General features: G+C 34.2%; 1 long non-coding RNA gene across 4 annotated transcripts in view; it reads right to left on the bottom strand.

The window, feature by feature from the left end:
- LOC101794071 (uncharacterized) overlaps window positions 1-13927 on the bottom strand; it is an 87300-nt gene that overhangs the window by 58539 nt on the left and 14834 nt on the right. Inside the window, exon 1 of one of the 4 annotated variants that reach the window (XR_011812249.1) lies at window positions 6481-6759. The exons of the other annotated variants lie outside the window; for them this stretch is intronic. This is a non-coding gene — a long non-coding RNA (uncharacterized lncRNA). Of the gene's footprint in view, window positions 1-6480; window positions 6760-13927 lie in introns of those variants that run through there. 4 annotated transcript variants of the gene reach the window in all.

Raw genomic sequence — 13927 nt, 5'->3', positions numbered from 1 at the left:
GACAGAACCATTTATCTGAAAATACCCAAAAAGTAGTGCCTAGGGAATAGTATGAGAACAGGAAATGCTTATGAAATGCCTTCCCTAGTACTTTTATGTACTCCTGCCTCTTTCAATTGAGGGACTTCCAGGTCAGATATGGTTTTCCATACCAGGTTTCATCTGACCTTATTTTGCTTCTAATTATTTCAGCAGTACTGCAAATTTTGAGATGAAACTCTACAAACCCTTACTACTGCAATGTCTACTATTCGATGTTAAACAAAAAAAGCTGCTTTCGAAGTTCAGTGTGAGATAACTTTTGGTAGACCACATTTTTTTATGCAAACCTGAGAAGACCTTTAAGTAAAATAACCTTCATTAACAAACCAGATTCTAAAGAGTCAGATGAAATAATTTTGACGTCAATAACAAATGATTTTTGGTTAGTATTTCAATGAAACATCTTGAATTTCACTAGCTATCCCTTCCACTCCCTAAACACCAGTCTCCTGGTCTCTACAGTCTCCTCTTGGTTCCATCTTACTCATTTAGATCCTGCCTGTTTCCATGACATTTAGGATGATCGGTTATGAAGATTGTATCTACTCATCACTACAGTCTATCAATACTTTCCATTGTAGATAAGAAGAAATTAAGAACTGCCCTCTAGGGAAAAAAAAAAAATGTTTTATTTCCTTTAGTTGTAACAATGTTTACAAATGTGTCTTCAACAATTACTTACAACATAAGTACCTTTCAACATAAAAACAGATCTTGCAGTTCAAGGTTTTCTTGGTTTTACAAGAATCAGTACAATGCAGAAATTTTATAATCAGAAAAATCAGCCTTCAGAGGAGAATTTTCATTACAATATCAAAGTTTCAAATAAATCTCAATGGTTGCTTAGATTTAAAGTACTCCGACTTCAAGAGAAATTAATCATTTCAGAGGAGCATTACATAGAAGATAAACGAATGGTTGTTTCCATGTTTCTCCCAGTCTTTAAAACTTATTTGGGATAAATAATCTTGTGGGCAGAGTAAAGAAATAAAAACAAACAAACAAACAAACAAACAAACAAACAAACAAACTCCTCTATCTCATTTTGCATAAATGAATTGAGAGGAATAGGAAATGTTATTATGATATGTTAAGCATGTGCCTGTAGGAGCTAATTCTACTAAAATTATTGGTACATACTTAAAAGAAAATGCAATAGCTCATTTCAGCAGGAAGCAGAAATATCTAGTACTGAAGGAAGTATGTACATTTTACTCAGGAGACCAATCTACTTTGAAATGAATTATTTAAAATCAAGGAAAAATATATGTAAGACAGCCCTTCTAAAAGCTACATTTATCATAGATTCTCTACTGGAATCCCACAGCAAAATATCCCACAAAGAGGAGGGACCAAAAGCAGACAACTTAACAGCTAATGGAGCTCTAGCAAAGTCATATCTACAAGATTTTGTGAATAATTGAAGAGACAAAATGGAATAAAAAGTATTCTGGAAGGACTGCTTGAAGTCTGATAAATTCAATGCTTTAACTGGATTGATATAATTCTACAAGGCTTTTGAAAGCAGCAGGCTTTTCCTGTCATAATACAAAGGATTAAACAGTAAAATTACATGTACAGATGTATACAGACATGTTCCTGCATACATATTGAAAGGAAATCTATCTGATCCATTCCTACTGTTATGTGAACTAAAAAAAAAATTGCATTAAGGAGGAAAAGAGATGGCGTGAGATGGTATGAAAGGACTTCAAGTGAGAAGCAACTGAGAAGCCGTTTTGGAGGGACTGAACAAGATGCAAAGAAAGTTTCACCACACAATGGCGCCACAGTTAATGTGAATTGCACCCTTATATATAACACTACAGCCAAAGATAATGTGTAAGTGGAAATCTCCAAGGTTAATCTCAGGACTGTCTTAGGTAAAGTGAGATGTATACACTTTGATAGATTAACGCGTATGTGATCCAGGCACTATTCCATAGAATAGGGAAAGTCTAAGGAAGGGAAGAAAACCCACCATGATGTTTACTGCAGGACTTCCATTGAATAGTTTTAATTAAGAAGGCTGTAAAAAGAGAACCACCTCTGGTTTTAGTATAATAGCTCAGATGGAGTATTTAGAAAAGGATCTCAGAAGTTGTTTATATCAACAATAAATTTCTGAATCACTGTATGGGCAGAAGATGCTTTGTATTCCTGCACCAGATGAAGAAAGGGAAGGCAAGATGGTCAAAGTTCCCTTAATATTACAAACAATGGAAATAATGCTGAGGGGTCTTCCAGATTTACATCAATCTTACTACGTTCATTCATAAGGAATATCTTCTGCCTTGATATCACATAATACTCTTTATAGGTGTCTGAGAAAAATGGTTTATAGACAACAGAAAAAATAAACATGATTTGAAAAATATGACATTAAAATAAAAGATTAGAAAAATGAGAAGATTAATGGGCTATACTAGATGACAAATTAGAAAGAATAATCTACTGTCAAGATAAAATCAAAATAACCTAATAAATCCTTTTGCAACTACGATAATTTTGTACAAAAGTATTTCATTAAGAAATAATTTTTCAGTGTTTTCAGTGTGACAGGAAAGAAAGCATCCCCTAAGAGCTCAACAAGGAGCTTTATAACAAGCTGGAGATCCAGGAGGACCACTGACTAATTCTTCTCATTTGGCAGATTTTATGAAGCTGAGGATGCTTATCTACCTTACAAAATGAAAAATGGGGCTAGGTTGAGTAAGTTTGCCAAAAAGGTGACACTTACGAAGTCTATCCTTTGTACAAAAACTGTAAGGTATAAACATGCAATGCAGCTTTGATGTATTTATCTTATATTACAACATGTTCTTACATGTGGAGGATTCATATGAAATACTTCATCATCACTGCATTCTACATCATTATAGACAATAGTATTCAGAATGACTGTTATTTTGAAATTAACTCTGAGCACTTCTTGGTTTTGTTTCACCTAGACCATCCAGTCTGTAGTCAGAAGAGAAAGCAAGGAAAGTCAGTAACTACATAAGAATTGCCCATTTGATGAGGAAAAGAAAAATGATACACAAAACATTTACAGAACAGCTTAGTTCACATGAAATATTATTTAAGTCTTGTCTTCCAAATAGAAAGCTGACAAAACTGTATCAGTGAATGTTATGGCAGTGCAAATTCCATTACATTTTAAAAAAAAGTATTTATAATCATTCTTTGCAATAGTTTTTAAAACCTTACAGGCCCACCCCAGACAATCTCTGGGAAAATTTATATAATACAGCTAATATTACAATGTCTTAAAAATATTAGCTTGCTGGACAAATATGTACTTTTGGATAAACAGCACCTGACCTTACAACAGCCATTCTTCTAAATGTTACAGCACTACTAATATCGTTTCAATTAAATAAAAATTAAAGCTGAGAAAATATCACAAAAGGGTAATCTAATATTTGATCGTTAATGTGCTTATGTAAAGTGATATTTACAACAGCATTTTGTGAACTGGACAATTTCTCTTAAAAAAAATGTAGTTTTAATAAATTTTAGTACAGTGCACTTTCGTGGTCTGCATGTTATCCTCAGAAGGGTTGTCAAGCTTCATCTAAGATCAGTTCCTCAGTCTTGAGGATGAAGCTTTCTAACTGAACAAACTTGCATCTTTAGATCAGACTGAAAATTTCCTTTACTGGCCTCTCAAACTGGACAGAATATAACATAGGAGATTATCATGGTATCACTGAAATTAATTTCATGATCTTTAAGGGACCGATTACTTGCTTCCCTTCCCAAATACCTAGATGAGCAATACTCAAAACCACTGAAATCCTTGAAAACCAGCAGTTATGCCCATATACCTCGCAACTGAGAATAACTTACACAGATTAACTGGTTGTCTTCAAACAATATCCATTCCATTAAAGATAGATATACTAAATAGGGGAAAAAATAAAGAGAATGGTTGGTAGAACTGATTACCAGTGTTGGTGCTTCAGGAAATGAGGCAAATTTCTTTGCCTGTCTCTCCCTGTACTCGGCTCTGGTGAGGCCGCACCTCGAGTACTGTGTTCAGTTTTGGGCCCCTCGCTACAAGAAGGACATCGAGGTGCTTGAGCAGGTCTAAAGAAGGGCGACGAAGCTGGTAAGGGGCCTGGAGAGCAAGTCCTATGAGGAGCGGCTGAGGGAGCTGGGCTTGTTCAGCCTAGAGAAGAGGAGGCTCAGGGGTGACCTTATTGCTCTGTATAAGTACATTAAAGGAGGCTGTAGCGAGGTGGGGGTTGGCCTGTTCTCCCATGTGCCTGGTGACAGGACGAGGGGGAATGGGCTAAAGTTACGCCAGGGGAGTTTTAGGTTAGATGTTAGGAAGAATTTCTTTACTGAAAGGGTTGTGAGGCACTGGAACGGGCTGCCCAGGGAGGTGGTGGAGTCACCATCCCTGGAAGTCTTCAAAAGACGTTTAGATGTAGAGCTTAGGGATATGGTTTAGTGGGGACTGTTAGTGTTAGGTTAGAGGTTGGACTCGATGATCTTGAGGTCTCTTCCAACCTAGAAATTCTGTGATTCTGTGATTCTGTTCCTGCATAGTCTAAGCACAGATGGCCATGTGAGCTTTGGTGTGCTGAGACACAGCTAGCTGCTACCAGTCTGCAGGGTAAGTGCAAGAAGAAACATAAACTACTAGTTTCTAAAGAATCACAATACTTTTATGACCTGTAGATACCTTTTCCTCTTATGCATCCAACTTAATTCTTTGAGTTACAGTAAGGCTTATATCTGCTCCTTAAGAGAATTATCTTCTTGAAATTAATTATATTCCAACAAAGCATTATTTTTTACTATGTGTTCTTAAGAATTTTCATTTGGTTATATAGATAGCCCAATTACTCAGATCAAAATAGAACTGTGTTTTGCTCTAAAGTTCCACAGAAAATGTAAGTTTAACATCATTACAATTAAAATAAAATGCTAGAATAAGCCTTTGTATCACTAAGGTCTACAGAACTTTCAGACAGCAACCTTGATCTCTTTGCGTATTGAAGGTAATGATATACCATTTCTATCTAACGTTTGCATCTCAAAGAGTTTCTGTTCATAACAAACGAAATAGATCTCCTTAGAAAGGCCTGCCTTCGTGTATTACGTTACTTGGTGGGCAGCCAGATGTTCTGTTCTACTAGAACACAGAGCATGCTGGCAACATGAACGTGTGCTTCAGAAATCAACATTCAAATGAGTAGGAAAGAATCTAATTAGACAGCAAGATATTAATTACCAGTATCCAGCTGAGAAAGCAGAGCTTTCCTTACTGCCAATATATAGCTGTTACAGTAAAGACTTATAAGTTTTTCTTGTGAAGCTTTCATTAAATAAATAATGTTAGCTTACAATATTGTTTACTTATAAATAGTAACGAACTTAGAAAAAATCATAACAGTCAAGGATACTAATATTTGCCTTTTTCATACATCATTCTCATTGATATGAACTAAGGACACATTATGTCCCTAAAGATTTCCTGCATTAACATCTCTGAATTTTTTGAAATTAAAATTTACAGCATATGATGGAACAATTTGCCAGAGTTGGCCAGACACCACTTAGGCTTAAAAAAAAAAAAAAGAAAAAAGAAAAAAAAAGTTTAGGATTTCCCAAGCCTTCAAAAACCATTATTGTGGGATATAATCAGGTATTTCTGAAAGCACAACTCTGTAACTGAAGTTTTCTTAAAATCCAACCTTTCTCCATTTGTCATCAAGGGAAGATGTATATATAGGGCCTGAGCTTAACAAGCTGTAGTTTATATTTTAACAGAAATGAAGATGACTCATCTACTTTACTAAAAAGGACAGTGAAATCTGAAAATGATTTTGACTTCACTGGAAGGATAGCAGGCACCATTTTCCCTTATGTAGAAATGATGACTAAGCTTATCCTTTGTACAGTGGAATGGATTTTATCTCTTCTTTTACACCAAGGGAGTCATGGCAAATACAGAAAAATTTATTCAGGAAGATAATGAGAGATTATAAGAAAGTACTGTCTTCCAGATAGCAGAGAACAGTAGAACTTAACCTCATCGAAATCTTAAGCATCATCTTTGAATTATCTTGGATGCCCAAGAAGCCTTTTTTGTGTTCCTAACGCAATGTAGTTCTGATATAATACAACATACACAGCTTTTCCTTACATTTTTAAACAAACAAAAAAAATGGGTTAGCCTAAATTCACTTTTTTTTTTTTTTTTTTTAATTTTAATTTTCCTCTTTTACAGACAAAGCAAACACACTGAGAAAGTAAAAGGAAGGTTTCACAGACAGGAAGAGCACTCCCTGTTGATCACTCACAGCAGATACAACACCCACATAAAGAGAAGGGTACTTAGCCAAGAATAGATGGCAAGTGCTCTCCTGTGACCATGGAATTGCATATATTTAGGATCCTTTTGCTTTATGTAGTTTATCAAACCTTCAGCTGCTAGTTTCTGAAACATCAGAGCTTTGTCACCCTCAGTTCAGTGGTGAGTCCTGCATAGTCTGTCTTGATCATTTAAATATGCAGATTTGTTCTCATTTAGTCAATTGTTTCCTATGTTTTATACTGTCAGACAATCTTTCTTCTGTCAAGACTACTAGCAAATTCTCTCTTTAGCATTTTCAAAGGCAAGAATGAAACTCCAGCTTCAGGTGAAGAATGAAGCAGCTTGTGGGAGTGCCAAGTTAATTAGAGCCAATTATAACTTGATTGACTTACCTTGGCATTAGAGTGACTAGGAATGTGTTAGATGGAAATTTTGCATCTATACACATTTGTGATTTATAGGAAGCTGTTTCACGGATTGCAAGGCTCATTCCATCTGCTAATTAAAAGAAGAGTGTCCAATTTAGGTTAGAAACTGTTTTCTTATCCTTGAAGAAACTGTCAAATAGTGTCAGAAAGACCAACCCTCACAAGCACAGCTGTTCTGCTTTTTCATGCCTCCCTTCCCCACCCCCTATCTTTTTTTTTCTTTGCATCGTCTCCCCAAATACTTTATAATTCTGAGCTGTATCTTAGACTGAAAACTGAAGTTGTTTCAGCATTCCTCACATAAACCTACCTTTAGGAAAAAAAAAAAAAAAAGGAATAAAAATCTAGTCATAATGAATAGAAAACCTATCAATTCTTTGGAGCAATCACACTTCTGGGGCTCTATAAAATATTAACAACTGTGACAACTTTCAGTATGTTTGTCATTTAGTCTTCATCTTCCATGTTCTTATCCATAAAACTGTTCATAATGTTTAGACTGTGGCTTTGTTTTAAGTAGTAAACCCTGGAATTCCTAACATGGCTTCGTCACATAGAATAATTCCTCTGATCTCACCTCACTCACAGAAGCAATTCTCATCGATGATAGTAATTCAATTCCCTTCAGAGAAGTAGGCAGTTTTTGATCCTCATTAGTCAATGGTGAGGATCAACTAACACAGGTCAGAAGGAATGTAAGTTGTTTTTAATAGGCAATAGATATTGAACGTAATTGTAGTAATAAACCCCGATTGTAAATGCATCAAGGGCAATATTGAGAATATGCTGTGGTTATTTTATTTTTATTTTTATTTATTTTTATTTTTTCTTATTATTACCTGCATCTTTCTATTTTCCCTGCTTTCTATTCAAGTTGCCTAATATTTCCTTTGCTATTCTGGTTTAGTGCTTTTAAATTCTGTCTTTTTACACTTAATCCATCTTTCTTTTCACTGACGGTTTTATTTGATTGGATTTATTTGAAAAACTAAGACCACTACTATTCTGTTGCTTTACATAATATACCTGCAATTTACTGCCATAAGATGAATTTGCTATAGTGAAACTTTCTGAGAAGATTCTAATGGTTTTTTTCCACATAGTAGTTTAATGTGAAATAATTTTCTAAGATTAATTTTATGCATCATTTAGATGAGTTAAATCCCAAGTAAGGCAGCCCTTAGCTTAATTATTCTAAATCATTCCATAACTTTTATGTAACATAATAAATGTGGACTTTATTTGCTTCTGGGGAAATAGTTAAATTTTGCATACATTCATAACTAACCGAAGTACAAAGTAATTAAAGCTTTTCAGTGCTTTCTGATAAGCATTACCACGACATAGCAATTAAGCCCTCAAAAAATCACTAAGAAGATGCATGAAATTACAGTCTTTTAAAATCAGTATTAAAATGTGGAATCTGTTTAACTTTTTGTAGTGTACATGTGTGTGTATCCCAGGTGATGCCTGGAAATAAATGTATCAAAGTTCTAACAAAAAGGAACTCCTAAGTTTGGCTCCAGAGAATGGTTTTCAAAAGTTTAAATACAGTTTTCACCATTGGCAGCAGGAAAGATTACAGAATCTGTCATCTTGATGAATTCCCAGAATTGCTGCCCATTCTAAATATCCAATTTACCATTTTGCACACACAAAGTCTGCTAATGCTGCCCTGAGTATGCATAAATGGTGTCTGAAGCAGCTTTGGAAGCTCACACTATCTGGATGGGTGGCAGAAAGATCATAAGGTATTTCACATAGCAGTTACATTGATGGCAGCTCTAAGAATGATACAGCTATTGAGTGCAAGGTTGTATCTCACAGACTACAACTGGCAAGAACAGGTTTCAAGAAGCAAACATGTTACCCTGGGTTCTTTAATTATATATAATAAAATTAAAAATAAATATTAATAATATATTATATATAAGGAAAATCTCTTTTTTAATTGTTAAGGACTATGTAGAATTCATTTAAAAATCATGTCTAAAATGCTAAAATTTTAGAATGACATTGATAACAACCAGGCTTGGCAGCATGGCTTGTTATCATTATCCTTGCTTCTAGGAGCTAAACACAGTAGCCATGTACGTCATTAATTTCAGCAAAACTGGGATTATTCTCAGACATTAGAAAAAAAGGCAGTGCATTGCTGTGTCAGTCTTTGTTTTTTCCACTTTTCTCAATAGCATCCATACTGCTGTACCAAATTCACCTTGATGGCATGCCAGGCCCCTTCTGGCATTAGTGTGGTAAAACTATTTTAAAATATTGGTTCTATGCCATAATTAGCACATAAAGTAAGAAAGAATCCAAAGTGTAAGACAAATCCTTAGTGTCTCCATGTCTCATGTCTATTACTTGAGTAATGCTTCAGTGCCTCTGAACTGGATTAGACTGTCAACTATCTCTCTTTATTTATTTATTTATTTATTTATTTATTTATTTATTTATTTATTTATTTAACCAGTATTCAAGCATTACAAACCAGGACTAATTCAGAAATAAGCTGAGCCTTATTTTGGGGGTAGTGAAACACACCAATATCATTAATACCTCATTTCTTTACACTCATATTTATATAAAAGACCATGACACCATAAAAGGTAACCAAAAGCAGCAGTTCACAAAGTTTCACAAGTTTCTCATCACTAATGTAAATTTAGACTGAAATCTTCCTTGCTTCCTTTTAAGACTAGGCATATATTATAAGTCCTCCCCTCTGCCCCTTTTCTGAAAGTGTCCTACTCCTGAATACCCGTCACACTCCTCCTTTTTGCATTGAAAAAAATAGTTTGGGCTGAAGTAGCAGTTAGCGAGCACAGTACCAGAATAAAAAACAACAACAACAAAACCCACACCAGATTAACTGCAATTCTTTCAGAGATGTAAGGCTAACAGATCTTTAGCATTTATAGAAATGTTTCCAAGCCACTAACACTAAAAGATTATTGAAACAGAAAATATCATCCTTCTATTCTCAGTACTGCCTTGCTGAATAAAAGATATGTATTCTCATTTTAGCATTATTAAAAAAAAAAAAAAAAAAAAAAAAAAAGACTAGTAGACTAGTAAATGACTAAATGAAAGTAGTATCCAGAAGTAATACACACACGAACATAGAACAGGTTTGATCAGAAACATACATAAACACCTACAATGTCAGAAAATTAGACTTGAAAATTATGTATTACAGATCTTCATTTCACCAGTGGTGGAAACATTTTTGAAAGAAAATAGCATTCTGTGAATGCCTCTGATATTACTTCAGCTTCATATAACTGCAAAAAGTATATACATTATATGACTTAATGAAAGGATATAACAACTGTGCTGTTAAATGTACAGTACAGTGCAAGTTTGGTCCATCTTGTAGCCAATAAAAACATGAAATACTGAAAAGGTCATCCATTTCAACCCTCTCCCACAAAATTAGCAAAGAAGAGAAGAGCAGTAAACAAAGAAGAAAAGTAAAATTTTCAGTAATCCATTTATAGAATATTGAAAAGGTCACAACAATATTGTATACTCTCTTAATTCTTTGAATATACGAGGCTTTAAAATTCCAATATCTCACTGAAGGTTGTAATGAGAACATAACAGAAATGTGAACCTATTATTTTGACAGTGATTTTAATGAGAATGTGAAATGCTATAAACTTAATGTACTTGAAGTGAATCTGTCATCTTATATTTATATAATGATATAAATAAAAATAATATACATAGGCACATGTATAGACGAATAGATACCACAGATTTTATCTATAAAAAACAGTGTTGCAGAAACACTTTGCTTTCAATTCTAGCTCATAAGATAAAATACAGTTTAATAAAAAGTCTTAAAAAGACTTTTGAACACTGAAGTGTTTCTTTCCTCATATTCTTTGCTACCTTACTGTAGGTCTGCAATTTTGTGACTCAATTAAACCCATTTATGAAATGATAACAGATCCCTCCGCTAGATGATTTTTGTACAGATCAACACTTAAAGTTGCATAATATTCAGTTCCTCCATTTTTATTTGCATCCTATTTATCTTTAGGGATTCGTATATCTGTAGTGTATCGTGTCTACATTCATTTCTTGAAGACTTTTACAGTTTGGGAGTTTTAGAAGATGGTGGAAGATTAAGAAATGTAGTTTAGAATGAATCCAGAAAAGGGCCATGAAGATGACTAGGGGGCTAGAGCACCTCTCCTATGAAGAAAGGCTGAGGGAGTTGGGGTTTTTCAGCATGGAGAAGAAAAGGCTCTGGGGAGACCTTTTAGTACCTAGAGAGGGCCTATAGGAAAGCTGGGGATGGACTCTCTCAGGGAGTGTAGTGACAAGACAGAGGAGAATGGTCTTAAACCAAAAAAGGGTAGATTTAGATCGGATATTTGTAATAAATTCTTTATTCAGAAGGTGATGAAGCACTGGAAGAGGTTGTGCAGAGAAGTTATGGATGCCCCATCCCTGGAAGTGTTCAAGACCAGGTTGGATGGAGCTTTGAGCAACCTGTTCTAATTAATGCAAGGTGTCCCAGCCTGTGGCAAGTGGTCTTTAAAGTCCCTTCTGTCCAAAACCATTCTGTGATTCTATGATTAATGATCTGTTTAGATGGCCTTTGCAGCTAGAATTCACTAATGAGTTTGGGCAAAATGACTTTTCCTCTGCTTTCATATTAATAAATCTATTATTTAGATGATGCTCAACTCTGTGGCAACTCTTAGTGTTAGACAAATTCCATTAAGAAGTTCATAGAACATTACAGTTACATAGAACATACAGTACAGACAGTTACAGAGACTAGCAATAAACTGCTTGTTTAGCCTTACCTGAGGCCAAGATTATTTTTAATTTTAAAGTAAACAGCTAGTGTTGCAATCACATAGCAGAATTAAATGAAAAAGAGACACTGTCACTTACAGACAGTAACTGGCTCCTACTTTTATACAAAGGCACATACTGTGGAAGCCTCATTTTCATTATGGTTAGGTAAAGAAGATACTCATTCAAAAATTCTTAACCTTCTATATTTAGTAAATTGATTAGAAAAATGACATAGCTAACAGGATAAATGTGATCATTTAAATAGCATGAGCCTCTCATTTATACTTTTCATGATTATATTGCTTTTATTTTCTGACAAGGTGACACATACAAGTACCCAAGCTACAATCCTGTAAATTTGGCTTCAAGTCCAAATTGAAAGCCTAATGAATATCACTCAGATTGACTTCCTATTCTTGAATGGAGCCATCTCAAAGCAATCATTCCATACTGATGGAATCATACCATGCTAAAGGTATGACTGATTAAAAAAAAATAATCTTCAAATACCTGAGGTATGATTTTATTTTTTGTCTCCAGAAACAGTGAATTTATGGTATTTGGCAAAAACTAAGCACAAAACAAATATGAGTGAATGTAAGTAGAAAATTAACTTGAGCACTTACTCCCCCAAAGGTTGTTTTGAATGCACACAAGTCTACAAACATTTGTCTTTACTGTTTCCTTCTCTCATAAGTATTCCTAAATAAATTACTCTTAAAGAAAGTCTACGTAACAAATTTCACCACACTAGAAGAATACTCATGACTAGAGCACTTCTCTAATTTTTCTCTCTATATGTTTTACAATTTGTGGTCTTCCCTTGCAGAGTCCTTTTTATGAATTTGACATCTGACATTACAAATGTAAGATTATTTGACTAAGCATTTGTTCATATTATATTTCTATCTCTTTTTCAATTATAATCTTGTTTCTACTGAGGATATCTGATTTTCCCCTCTCTTCATTACAACTTAAAATTCACTTTTCATTTCCATTCTCAGTGCTTACCTGAAATTGCTATTCATGCAATCATTCTTGGCCTGTATCCTTGCTTGCTCAAAAGTCTACATAAGCCCAATGCAAATGAATTTTAAGAACAGCCAAAGAAATTCCTTGGACATTCTGAATAGACATGTAAAAAATACTATCTTGCAGTATTCACTCTGTGATATTTGTAATCATTCTAAGACTACTAATGTGTTAATCACATTGATCCACAATATAAAAACTGCCAGGGGTGATTATTTATTGAGATAGAGAGCCACTGTATTTGAAACAAGAATAAAAGGATGGTGAAGATTTTTGCCTCTTTACAAATGTTTCTGTGACAAATTTCTTCCGCAGCCATAAAGTAGTGCATTAATGGATATGTGCAAGGAAGCTTTTCCAATTTCTCTCTGCATTATATATGTCTTCACTGTCATTAGTTCTCCACTTTGATGAATATTAAAATTTAAAACAAAAGACTTCCTCCTTGTTTTAACCTTGAAGTTATCTATTACTGTTGTGCTGATGGATAAGCCTTTGAAAAAACTGTTCAGATGAACTTTTGGGTTAAATGTGTGAGAAACAACTGCTAAAGAAAAGCTGTTGTAGCACTGTTCCATCCTTGATTTATTCTGTGGAATAAGGAATACTTAGAAGTGTAAGTCAAACCAAGGAAAAAAGTATTAGGTCTCCTTCCTGTCAAAGCACATAGTTTGACTAGTAAAGACCTTTTTCCACCCAAAGTTCTTTTATTTAAGTTTCTCTTCTAAATCCAAGCCTAGACAATAAGAATCTACACAGGAACAATTATGAGGGGATGTAAGCAGCACAGCAAATGATCTGAAGTTGAATTTGGTAGTTAAAAAAAAAAAGAAAAAAGTATTAAGTCAAAACAGGGAGAACAAGAAAAAAAGAAAGAATGAGCTCTTGCCAGATCTAAAATGTTTTTCCTGGAGGAGGAATTTTATTCCTTTATTAGTGGAAAATAGGAAATCCAAGAAAATCTGTATTTAAAGAATCTGCAGAAAAAAAAATATTCCAACAACCTTATACCTTCATTCCCTTATTTTTGTACATGGGGTTATCTGCAAATAAACGTAAATTAAACGTAAATTAATCTTAAACATACTATGCCCTTTCAAAACAGTTTGACTCAGTGTCTCATTCTAAAGTCTCACCTATTCTACTTTCCAAAAGGTAGCAAAAATACTAGCAAAAATAAGACTATCTACTTTCCTGCATTTCTCTCTCTTGAAAGTCCAGAATTATTTCTGAATTTGACAGTATACAGATGATAATAAATATAAACATCTATAAA

The sequence above is a fragment of the Anas platyrhynchos genome, chromosome 12, assembly GCF_047663525.1.
Source record: "Anas platyrhynchos isolate ZD024472 breed Pekin duck chromosome 12, IASCAAS_PekinDuck_T2T, whole genome shotgun sequence".
Taxonomy (NCBI): Eukaryota; Metazoa; Chordata; class Aves; order Anseriformes; family Anatidae; genus Anas; species Anas platyrhynchos.
Note: the sequence above shows the minus strand (reverse complement) of the source record. Positions and strands in the feature narration are given on the sequence as shown.